Here is a 10,866-nt window from a genome sequence, read left to right on the forward strand (position 1 = left end):
CCCAACATTATATGATGTCACCACCCCTGTGTGTTTTGATCGTGCATAGCGTAGGTCAGTTCTGTTGATCTTAAACCCTCCTGTGTTACCCAGGAATCTAGATTGACATTTATTTGTGTCTAGTAGCCATACCAACCAACCCTGCTGATCGAGATCTGATGTATTTTATAATCCATTGTGGAGCATGGCATCTAGCTTACCCTCACTGTGTTTTGAGTATTGTTGCCAATGTTCAAAATGTGTAAATGTGGGAATGCAAGGTGTGTTAAAATCTTTCATCTTAGCTAACCCAAGACAGGATGTCTGTTGCACTGTTTTATTCAGGAAAATCATTTGATGTGGTATGAGGCATGCTCTGAATAAGGCCACATGTCCCTGAACTTGCCAATCTCTTGTTCCCCAGACAGATGTTGTGTCTATTGTGTCTTTCCAAAAGTCAAAACCGTGTATAGACAGTTGGGAAATAAAGTAAGCAGAGTAAATCATCTTGTTGTCTGTGAGCATGTTCTTCTTTACAGGTGTAGGTGCAAGCCTATAGTAATAACATGATCATTACAGAAAACGGGGTAACCCAATCTGGTCAAGGACCTGGGTAATGTACGTTACAAAAAACAGCGGTCCTAGACCTATACTTAGAATGAATTAATCAAAATACTTTGTTTTTTATGATTCAGTTAACCATATCATTAAATGAGGTAAACAACATAAAAAAGCAGAAAACGACCTTGAAAAGAATTCACCATATATTTATTCAATAATATTTTGGATAAAAGCCATATATATTATTTTAATCACATGAATCAATCAAAGGAGGTTGCACCAGAGGAAGGTGTGCAGTGAAAAAGAGAGGGTGCTCAAGTGTAAGGAGATAAAGAAGAAGAATACTTCAACACATTATCAGGAATTTAATATGTCAAGGCAGGGAAGAGCGGTTACAAGTCACCGTCTTAGCTAGTCTGTCCCAATGGCATTCATATAAACTTGACTTTTGTTTCATAACAGAAATCAATTCCGAAGTAGCACATTAAGAAGGGTATTTCGGGTACAGACTAAATACAAAAGGGGCGTCGACGTTTCGATCCGACTTTCGACCATAAGGGAAATTAGACAGCCTCGGTCTTGCGGATCTTCATCAGGACTTGGCCTGGGCAACCTAAAAGGCAATTGGCGCCGATTAGTAGGTCGTTGCATTAAAAAGGGGGTTAAAATCAATGAAAAAGTATACAGGGGCTCACCTATCAATTATGGGTGAGTAGCGAAATCCACGGTTCATACATGGAGTCCAATAGAATGAGTTCTATAATCCAAACTTGAAAGATAAATGTAATCAATGTAAGATCAGCTAAAGTAATAAACTTCTAACTATTACAAAGGAATACATTGAATTGAATTTAATTGAATAAATTGAATACCTTGACAGTGAATGTCCAAAAGTTAACCACCAGAGGCTTCAAGGGACGATTACAGCCAACTGTGTAAACAGAGAGGGAGCTAAGTTGTAGCCTCTGTGCATGTGAATTGCTGCGATTTACATACGTTACTCAGTGGAAAAACAACAGTAAAGCCCATGGAATCACACTACCACAGTAAAACAACCGGACCATCAATTATATTAGAAACGGGGTCAGATGGATAATAAAAGCTTAAATTAGAAGACCGTGTATCACATAACGCTCGACACTGGGTGTATACAGTGCTCAGAGGACGCCAATAAGAAACGGTATACTTAGGCCAAAGACGAGGGAAGTATATCGGTTACATGTCATGCAAGGAGCCGGCATATTCAAGCTAAGCGCATTTGACACGAAGGTCCTACGCGTCACTGCCGCGTCTAGAACAAAACATCGTAGTGATCCAAGGGTCGGAGAGTTACTTACTGTTCCAATTCAAGAATAAGCGGACAACTGGGGTTCCTTAGATTATTTAGTTTGAGCGCGCCTAGCCAGTACGCGGTCGTCACCATGGAATCAGGCACAAATGAAGCGGGAGGTGGACGGTGTTCACGTAAGTTATAACGTTACCGGCAACGTCAGGCAGTACGTGACCGGTGTGAGGATGGGAAGGGAGGAAAGACTCCCGAAATAATAGCGAGTGACAGAGCAAGGTCAAAATATTTACAATTACTTACAAACTTAATAATAGCGATATTACAACAGAACATACCGTGTTATAATTACATAAAAAACATGAGCATAGAATTATACACGTATTAGATAGACATCATAATAAGGATGATGCGACAAAACACACAGTCTTGCAATTACATGAAAGCCATGAACCTGGAATATTTTTCAACAGACAATGAATGAGCCGGTGGTTGACACTAGAGCCCTAATGTCTGAACCAGCCAGATGTAGTACAAGAATGATACAATACAATTAGTAATTTGTGAGTACTGAGACCTGTCTGCTGATCTCTTCAAATTCGTTAAGGCCTCGGGTTACTGTGTTTAGAGAGTGTATCCATTTGCACTCGCGTTTATTGAGGGTTATGCTGAAATCTCCCCCTCTGGGGTTGGGGCTTACCTTTTCTATGACCCACCATTGAAGACTATTGGCCGCATGGTCGAGTAGCATAAAATGCTCCACTAAGGGGGCACCCTGTACTCTACATCGAATACGACTACAGTGTTGTAGTATACGGCACTTGACTTTCTGTATGGTTTGCCCAACATAGATGAAACCGCAAGGGCATTGGATTGCATAAATCACGCCGCTCGTATTACAATTACTGTGTTCCTTTAAGCTGTACGTGCACCCATTGTATGTAAAGTCAGTCATTTCTTTAGACATAGAGCAGGCCTTGCAAGTACCACACTTATGGTGACCATTAATAGGTGGGAGACCCCATAGAGTTGTCTGTGCATGGATCCTAGGAGTGTCTAACATAGATTTAACCACATTGTCCCTAATATTTTTGGCTTTTTTGAAAGCATGTAGGGGGAGTGGTATATTTCTTAACTCATCGGAAACCAGGTGCCAATGTTTGTTGATTGCCTTCTTAATAGCGTTACTCTTCATATTAAAGGTAGTAACACAAACAAGACGCTCGTCGTTATTCTCCATTCTGACCTTTGGGCTCAACAAAAGGTCCCTAGGGTTGTGCCATGCCCGTTTGCGTGCCTTTTTTAGCAATCTAACGGGGTAACCTCGTTCACTTAGTCTAGCGAGAAGACCCGCTGACTCCTCAAGGAAGTCCTCCTTTTTAGAACAGTTTCTCCTAAGCCTAAGGAACTGGCCAAAAGGCAAATTATCCCTCAAGTTACGTGGGTGGTGACTTGTATATCTCAACAAAGTATTTCGTTCACTGTTTTTCCTATACAGACTGGTGTACAGTTTATCAGATTGAGCATTTATGTTAATATCCAAGAAGTGGATAGTTTCCCTGCTGAAGTCAAGGGTAAACTGAATATCCGGGGAGCAGGTGTTAAGCCAATGATGAAAATCTATCAATTGTGCCTCATCCCCTTTCCAAATCATTAGGACGTCGTCTATATAACGACGCCACAGCGTGATGCAATCTCTGTGTGGGTTGTACTCATTAAGAACAAAGCATTGTTCGTATTCATGCATGTATATAATTGCTAGATTCGGAGCGAAGCTAGCACCCATAGCCACGCCTTTAGTTTGCAGATAGTAGTCCCCCAGAAATGTAAAATAGTTGCGTGTCATGGCAATTCTGAGAAGCTCAATAATGAATTCAGTAGGGACCCTGTGTGGTGTGGTACGGTTGTTCAGTACTGACTCAATACATGTGAGGGCGGTGTCCTGTGGGATATTAGTGTACAATGATGTTATATCCATTGTAACCAAGATGTCAGTCGTGGGGTCATGTTGACGCCCATCAACTAGCTGAATTGTTTGCATTGTGTCTCTTAGGTATGTAGATGTGTTTTCAGCGATGGGTTTTAGGAACACATCAACATATTTGCAAAGGGGCTCCAGAATGGAGCCGCAACCGGAGATTATCGGTCTACCAGGTGGACACTCCATCCGCTTATGTATTTTAGGTAGAGTGTAGATGGTTGGTGTACGGGGATGTTTATTATTTAGGTAATCATACTCAGGTTTTTTGAGAATACCTAATTCCAAAGCCTCTTGTGTGGTACGTCTGATTATGTTAGTGATTTCTTGGGTGGGGTCCCTTCTAAGTTTTTTATAGTTTCCTGCCACAGACAATTGTGCGAGAATCTCTTTCTTGTAATCCTCCACATTTTGCACCACAATTGCACCACCCTTGTCAGCTGGTTTTATGACTATTTTGGTGTTGGTTTTAAGGGAATCCAAACCTTCCCGTTCTGATTTGCTGATGTTGTACTTGACATATTGTCGGTTCGACAATATTTTATCCACATCCCTCAATACCACCTGCTCAAAAGCTATAAGTTTGTGAGATAGTAAATGGGTCGGGGGTTTGAATTTTGAAGGAGGTCTTAATCCACTGCCAGAGAAAATTGGGTTAGATGGGATTTTTTGAAAATAGTGCTTCAATGTAATCTTCCTAAAGAATTGATGAAGTTCTACCTTAAGATTAAAATCATTAGGTAGATTGGTTGGCACAAAAGAGAGACCTTTTTGCAGAACTATTTGTTCATTAGGTTTCAATGTATAGGAAGAGAGGTTAACTACAGGGTTGACAGGTTCATAAGTTACCATCTGTAGTGCTGACGGCGTGTCTGTATCTCTCCGTGGTTCTCCTGTTGGAACTGTACCTGTTTGTTTTGTCTCCCTCTGCCTCTGTTCCACCCTTGGCTCCTGTTCCCCCTGGATCTGCCCCAGGGGCGTGCACGGCCTCGCTGTCCCCACCATTGGTCCTCTGCTAAAAAAGGGGTCGTAGGGGCCTGCTGCTCAGTGTATGGGTGGCCTAGAGTTGATGTAGATGTACTGGGACCTGGCCTTTCAGTGTCGCTATCCAAACCACTTCCTAGTGATGATCCAGAGAAGGTGGTGTACCTCCTATAGCCGCCTCTCCCTCTACTCGAGAAAGTGCCCTGATATTCCCTCGTGTAGTAACCTTCCTGTAAGTATGGATACGTGTTTTTCTTTTCATAAAATTTGATGTCCCTAGCTACCTTGTCCAATTTGGTGGCCTGGGTGTAGATGTCAAAGTCACGTATTGTTTTCTCTAGCCTTTCTAGAGGACAGAGCCCTTGTTAATGCTAAGGAGGCTCTAGAAAGGCTAGAGAAAACAATACGTGACTTTGACATCTACACCCAGGCCACCAAATTGGACAAGGTAGCTAGGGACATCAAATTTTATGAAAAGAAAAACACGTATCCATACTTACAGGAAGGTTACTACACAAGGGAATATCAGGGCACTTTCTCGAGTAGAGGGAGAGGCGGCTATAGGAGGTACACCACCTTCTCTGGATCATCACTAGGAAGTGGTTCGGATAGCGACACTGAAAGGCCAGGTCCCAGTACATCTACATCAACTCTAGGCCACCCATACACTGAGCAGCAGGCCCCTACGACCCCTTTTTTAGCAGAGGACCAATGGTGGGGACAGCGAGGCCGTGCACGCCCCTGGGGCAGATCCAGGGGGAACAGGAGCCAAGGGTGGAACAGAGGCAGAGGGAGTCAAAACAAACAGGTACAGTTCCAACAGGAGAACCACAGAGAGATACAGACACGCCGTCAGCACTACAGATGGTAACTTATGAACCTGTCAACCCTGTAGTTAACCTCTCTTCCTATACATTGAAAGCTAATGAACAAATAGTTCTGCAAAAAGTTCTCTCTTTTGTGCCAACCAATCTACCTAATGATTTTAATCTTAAGGTAGAACTTCATCAATTCTTTAGGAAGATTAGATTGAAGCACTATTTTCAAAAAATCTCATCTAACCCAATTTTCTCTGGCAGTGGATTAAGACCTCCTTCAAAATTCAACCCCCCGACCCATTTACTATCTCACAAACTTATAGCTTTTGAGCAGGTGGTATTGAGGGATGTGGATAAAATATTGTCGAACCGACAATATGTCAAGTACAACATCAGCAAATCAGAACGGGAAGGTTTGGATTCCCTTAAAACCAACACCAAAATAGTCATAAAACCAGCTGACAAGGGTGGTGCAATTGTGGTGCAAAATGTGGAGGATTACAAGAAAGAGATTCTCGCACAATAGTCTGTGGCAGGAAACTATAAAAAACTTAGAAGGGACCCCACCCAAGAAATCACTAACATAATCAGACGTACCACACAAGAGGCTTTGGAATTAGGTATTCTCAAAAAACCTGAGTATGATTACCTAAATAATAAACATCCCCGTACACCAACCATCTACACTCTACCTAAAATACATAAGCGGATGGAGTGTCCACCTGGTAGACCGATAATCTCCGGTTGCGGCTCCATTCTGGAGCCCCTTTGCAAATATGTTGATGTGTTCCTAAAACCCATCGCTGAAAACACATCTACATACCTAAGAGACACAATGCAAACAATTCAGCTAGTTGATGGGCGTCAACATGACCCCACGACTGACATCTTGGTTACAATGGATATAACATCATTGTACACTAATATCCCACAGGACACCGCCCTCACATGTATTGAGTCAGTACTGAACAACCGTACCACACCACACAGGGTCCCTACTGAATTCATTATTGAGCTTCTCAGAATTGCCATGACACGCAACTATTTTACATTTCTGGGGGACTACTATCTGCAAACTAAAGGCGTGGCTATGGGCGCTAGCTTCGCTCCGAATCTAGCAATTATATACATGCATGAATACGAACAATGCTTTGTTCTTAATGAGTACAACCCACACAGAGATTGCATCACGCTGTGGCGTCGTTATATAGACGACGTCCTAATGATTTGGAAAGGGGATGAGGCACAATTGATAGATTTTCATCATTGGCTTAACACCTGCTCCCCGGATATTCAGTTTACCCTTGACTTCAGCAGGGAAACTATCCACTTCTTGGATATTAACATAAATGCTCAATCTGATAAACTGTACACCAGTCTGTATAGGAAAAACAGTGAACGAAATACTTTGTTGAGATATACAAGTCACCACCCACGTAACTTGAGGGATAATTTGCCTTTTGGCCAGTTCCTTAGGCTTAGGAGAAACTGTTCTAAAAAGGAGGACTTCCTTGAGGAGTCAGCGGGTCTTCTCGCTAGACTAAGTGAACGAGGTTACCCCGTTAGATTGCTAAAAAAGGCACGCAAACGGGCATGGCACAACCCTAGGGACCTTTTGTTGAGCCCAAAGGTCAGAATGGAGAATAACGACGAGCGCCTTGTTTGTGTTACTACCTTTAATACGAAGAGTAACGCTATTAAGAAGGCAATCAACAAACATTGGCACCTGGTTTCCGATGAGTTAAGAAATATACCACTCCCCCTACATGCTTTCAAAAAAGCCAAAAATATTAGGGACAATGTGGTTAAATCTATGTTAGACACTCCTAGGATCCATGCACAGACAACTCTATGGGGTCTCCCACCTATTAATGGTCACCATAAGTGTGGTACTTGCAAGGCCTGCTCTATGTCTAAAGAAATGACTGACTTTACATACAATGGGTGCACGTACAGCTTAAAGGAACACAGTAATTGTAATACGAGCGGCGTGATTTATGCAATCCAATGCCCTTGCGGTTTCATCTATGTTGGGCAAACCATACAGAAAGTCAAGTGCCGTATACTACAACACTGTAGTCGTATTCGATGTAGAGTACAGGGTGCCCCCTTAGTGGAGCATTTTATGCTACTCGACCATGCGGCCAATAGTCTTCAATGGTGGGTCATAGAAAAGGTAAGCCCCAACCCCAGAGGGGGAGATTTCAGCATAACCCTCAATAAACGCGAGTGCAAATGGATACACTCTCTAAACACAGTAACCTGAGGCCTTAACGAATTTGAAGAGATCAGCAGACAGGTCTCAGTACTCACAAATTACTAATTGTATTGTATCATTCTTGTACTACATCTGGCTGGTTCAGACATTAGGGCTCTAGTGTCAACCACCGGCTCATTCATTGTCTGTTGAAAAATATTCCAGGTTCATGGCTTTCATGTAATTGCAAGACTGTGTGTTTTGTCGCATCATCCTTATTATGATGTCTATCTAATACGTGTATAATTCTATGCTCATGTTTTTTATGTAATTATAACACGGTATGTTCTGTTGTAATATCGCTATTATTAAGTTTGTAAGTAATTGTAAATATTTTGACCTTGCTCTGTCACTCGCTAATATTTCGGGAGTCTTTCCTCCCTTCCCATCCTCACACCGGTCACGTACTGCCTGACGTTGCCGGTAACGTTATAACTTACGTGAACACCGTCCACCTCCCGCTTCATTTGTGCCTGATTCCATGGTGACGACCGCGTACTGGCTAGGCGCGCTCAAACTAAATAATCTAAGGAACCCCAGTTGTCCGCTTATTCTTGAATTGGAACAGTAAGTAACTCTCCGACCCTTGGATCACTACGATGTTTTGTTCTAGACGCGGCCGTGACGCGTAGGACCTTCGTGTCAAATGCGCTTAGCTTGAATATGCCGGCTCCTTGCATGACATGTAACCGATATACTTCCCTCGTCTTTGGCCTAAGTATACCGTTTCTTATTGGCGTCCTCTGAGCACTGTATACACCCAGTGTCGAGCGTTATGTGATACACGGTCTTCTAATTTAAGCTTTTATTATCCATCTGACCCCGTTTCTAATATAATTGATGGTCCGGTTGTTTTACTGTGGCAGTGTGATTCCATGGGCTTTACTGTTGTTTTTCCACTGAGTAACGTATGTAAATCGCAGCAATTCACATGCACAGAGGCTACAACTTAGCTCCCTCTCTGTTTACACAGTTGGCTGTAATCGTCCCTTGAAGCCTCTGGTGGTTAACTTTTGGACATTCACTGTCAAGGTATTCAATTTATTCAATTAAATTCAATTCAATGTATTCCTTTGTAATAGTTAGAAGTTTATTACTTTAGCTGATCTTACATTGATTACATTTATCTTTCAAGTTTGGATTATAGAACTCATTCTATTGGACTCCATGTATGAACCGTGGATTTCGCTACTCACCCATAATTGATAGGTGAGCCCCTGTATACTTTTTCATTGATTTTAACCCCCTTTTTAATGCAACGACCTACTAATCGGCGCCAATTGCCTTTTAGGTTGCCCAGGCCAAGTCCTGATGAAGATCCGCAAGACCGAGGCTGTCTAATTTCCCTTATGGTCGAAAGTCGGATCGAAACGTCGACGCCCCTTTTGTATTTAGTCTGTACCCGAAATACCCTTCTTAATGTGCTACTTCGGAATTGATTTCTGTGATGAAACAAAAGTCAAGTTTATATGAATGCCATTGGGACAGACTAGCTAAGACGGTGACTTGTAACCGCTCTTCCCTGCCTTGACATATTAAATTCCTGATAATGTGTTGAAGTATTCTTCTTCTTTATCTCCTTACACTTGAGCACCCTCTCTTTTTCACTGCACACCTTCCTCTGGTGCAACCTCCTTTGATTGATTCATGTGATTAAAATAATATATATGGCTTTTATCCAAAATATTATTGAATAAATATATGGTGAATTCTTTTCAAGGTCGTTTTCTGCTTTTTTATGTTGTTTACCTCATTTAATGATATGGTTAACTGAATCATAAAAAACAAAGTATTTTGATTAATTCATTCTAAGTATAGGTCTAGGACCGCTGTTTTTTGTAACGTATAGTAATAACAGGCTGAGTCTGAAGTGTCAAAACTGGAACAATATGCAAACTTTTGTACAAACGTATTCAAACTACCTTTCAGGGGTGTTGGGCAGTGTTCCCATTGGATGTAATTATAAACAGCATGTGGGATACTAGCTTTATGTAAACAATGGTGACCATAATGTTGATAACAGGACATGTCACCAAAGTTAGATGTACCATCATGCAATTCATCATCAGAAAATGCAGCTAATTGCTCTAAATCTGTAAGCAAATTATGCACAGGTTCAATGTCCAATCATCGGAGAAAGTACTAGAGGTGATGATATAATATAAAGAAATTTTGAACAAATATGGAATTTTCAAAAGTTCAGTAGGACCATACACCTCATACAATACCCTGTCCCATACAATTCCATCAGGAAATGGAACCGCTGTAATGGTGACCAGGAACAAGTCTCTTAGTTCAAGGTATGATGATGCATGTGGTTTAAGAACCAAGTTCACGTGTTGGACTGCAGAGCGTTCTGGGAGAAAGTGTCCATTCAGACGTAGAAAAATGACTGTTACCAAACTAATCCAAACTTCCAGGGAGATGTATTCAGTCTTTTTCAGCCAAAGATATACAGCATAAACTCGGAGCTTGAAAGGAAGAGGCGGTGTCTGCAGCTCAGCTTCACTTGGATCTGATGAGAAATCGTCATAATGCATGAAGTAGCCAGAATCCATCTGGTCTATTCTTGGCAACTCAGCAGGGTTACTAGAACTGGGAGATAACTTGATCTGTGACATGTTGACATAGACGTTGTCAATTTTTTTAATTGAAATTACCGTACTTGTTGACTGTACAGTAGTAGTTCTTTCAATAGGGAGAATCATCATCTTATTTTCGTTGACAGGTTCTCTTAGGAAATTGGAGTATTCAGTTGTTATTAAAGGTTACACCTGAACTTCCTGCATGATACCGACAGGAGTGCGGCTACCCAGGAGCCCACATGGCCTACTGTTGAGAATCTGCCACATGGTGTGGTCTGATTAGATTAATTGAGATAAACCTTTTGTCTTGACGGCCAGCAAGAGGCGGAAGAAGGACAGTTCTGGTTCCTTCGACAGCTAGGACAGGTACAGGCACTCTGTAAGGTGGCCCAAATTCTTTCTTTTCCACTATTTTCTCT

At 41.8% G+C, this 10,866-nt stretch overlaps 2 long non-coding RNA genes across 2 annotated transcripts; one reads left to right on the forward strand and one right to left on the reverse strand.

Moving 5' to 3' along the window:
• Nucleotides 1–800: 800 nt before the first annotated feature.
• LOC146830906 (uncharacterized) lies at nucleotides 801–1,496 on the reverse strand. The gene is made up of 3 exons (XR_014961206.1): nucleotides 1,413–1,496; nucleotides 1,236–1,309; nucleotides 801–1,153 (listed from the first exon to the last, which is right to left on the reverse strand). It is a non-coding gene; the product is annotated as an uncharacterized LOC146830906 (long non-coding RNA).
• A 7,314-nt stretch (nucleotides 1,497–8,810) lies between these two features.
• LOC146830907 (uncharacterized) lies at nucleotides 8,811–9,269 on the forward strand. Its single transcript, XR_014961207.1, has 3 exons — nucleotides 8,811–8,894; nucleotides 8,998–9,071; nucleotides 9,154–9,269. It is a non-coding gene; the product is annotated as an uncharacterized LOC146830907 (long non-coding RNA).
• The last annotated feature ends 1,597 nt before the right edge of the window (nucleotides 9,270–10,866 follow it).

The sequence above is a fragment of the Triturus cristatus genome, chromosome 5_1 (assembly GCF_964204655.1).
Source record: "Triturus cristatus chromosome 5_1, aTriCri1.1, whole genome shotgun sequence".
Lineage (NCBI taxonomy): Eukaryota > Metazoa > Chordata > Amphibia > Caudata > Salamandridae > Triturus > Triturus cristatus.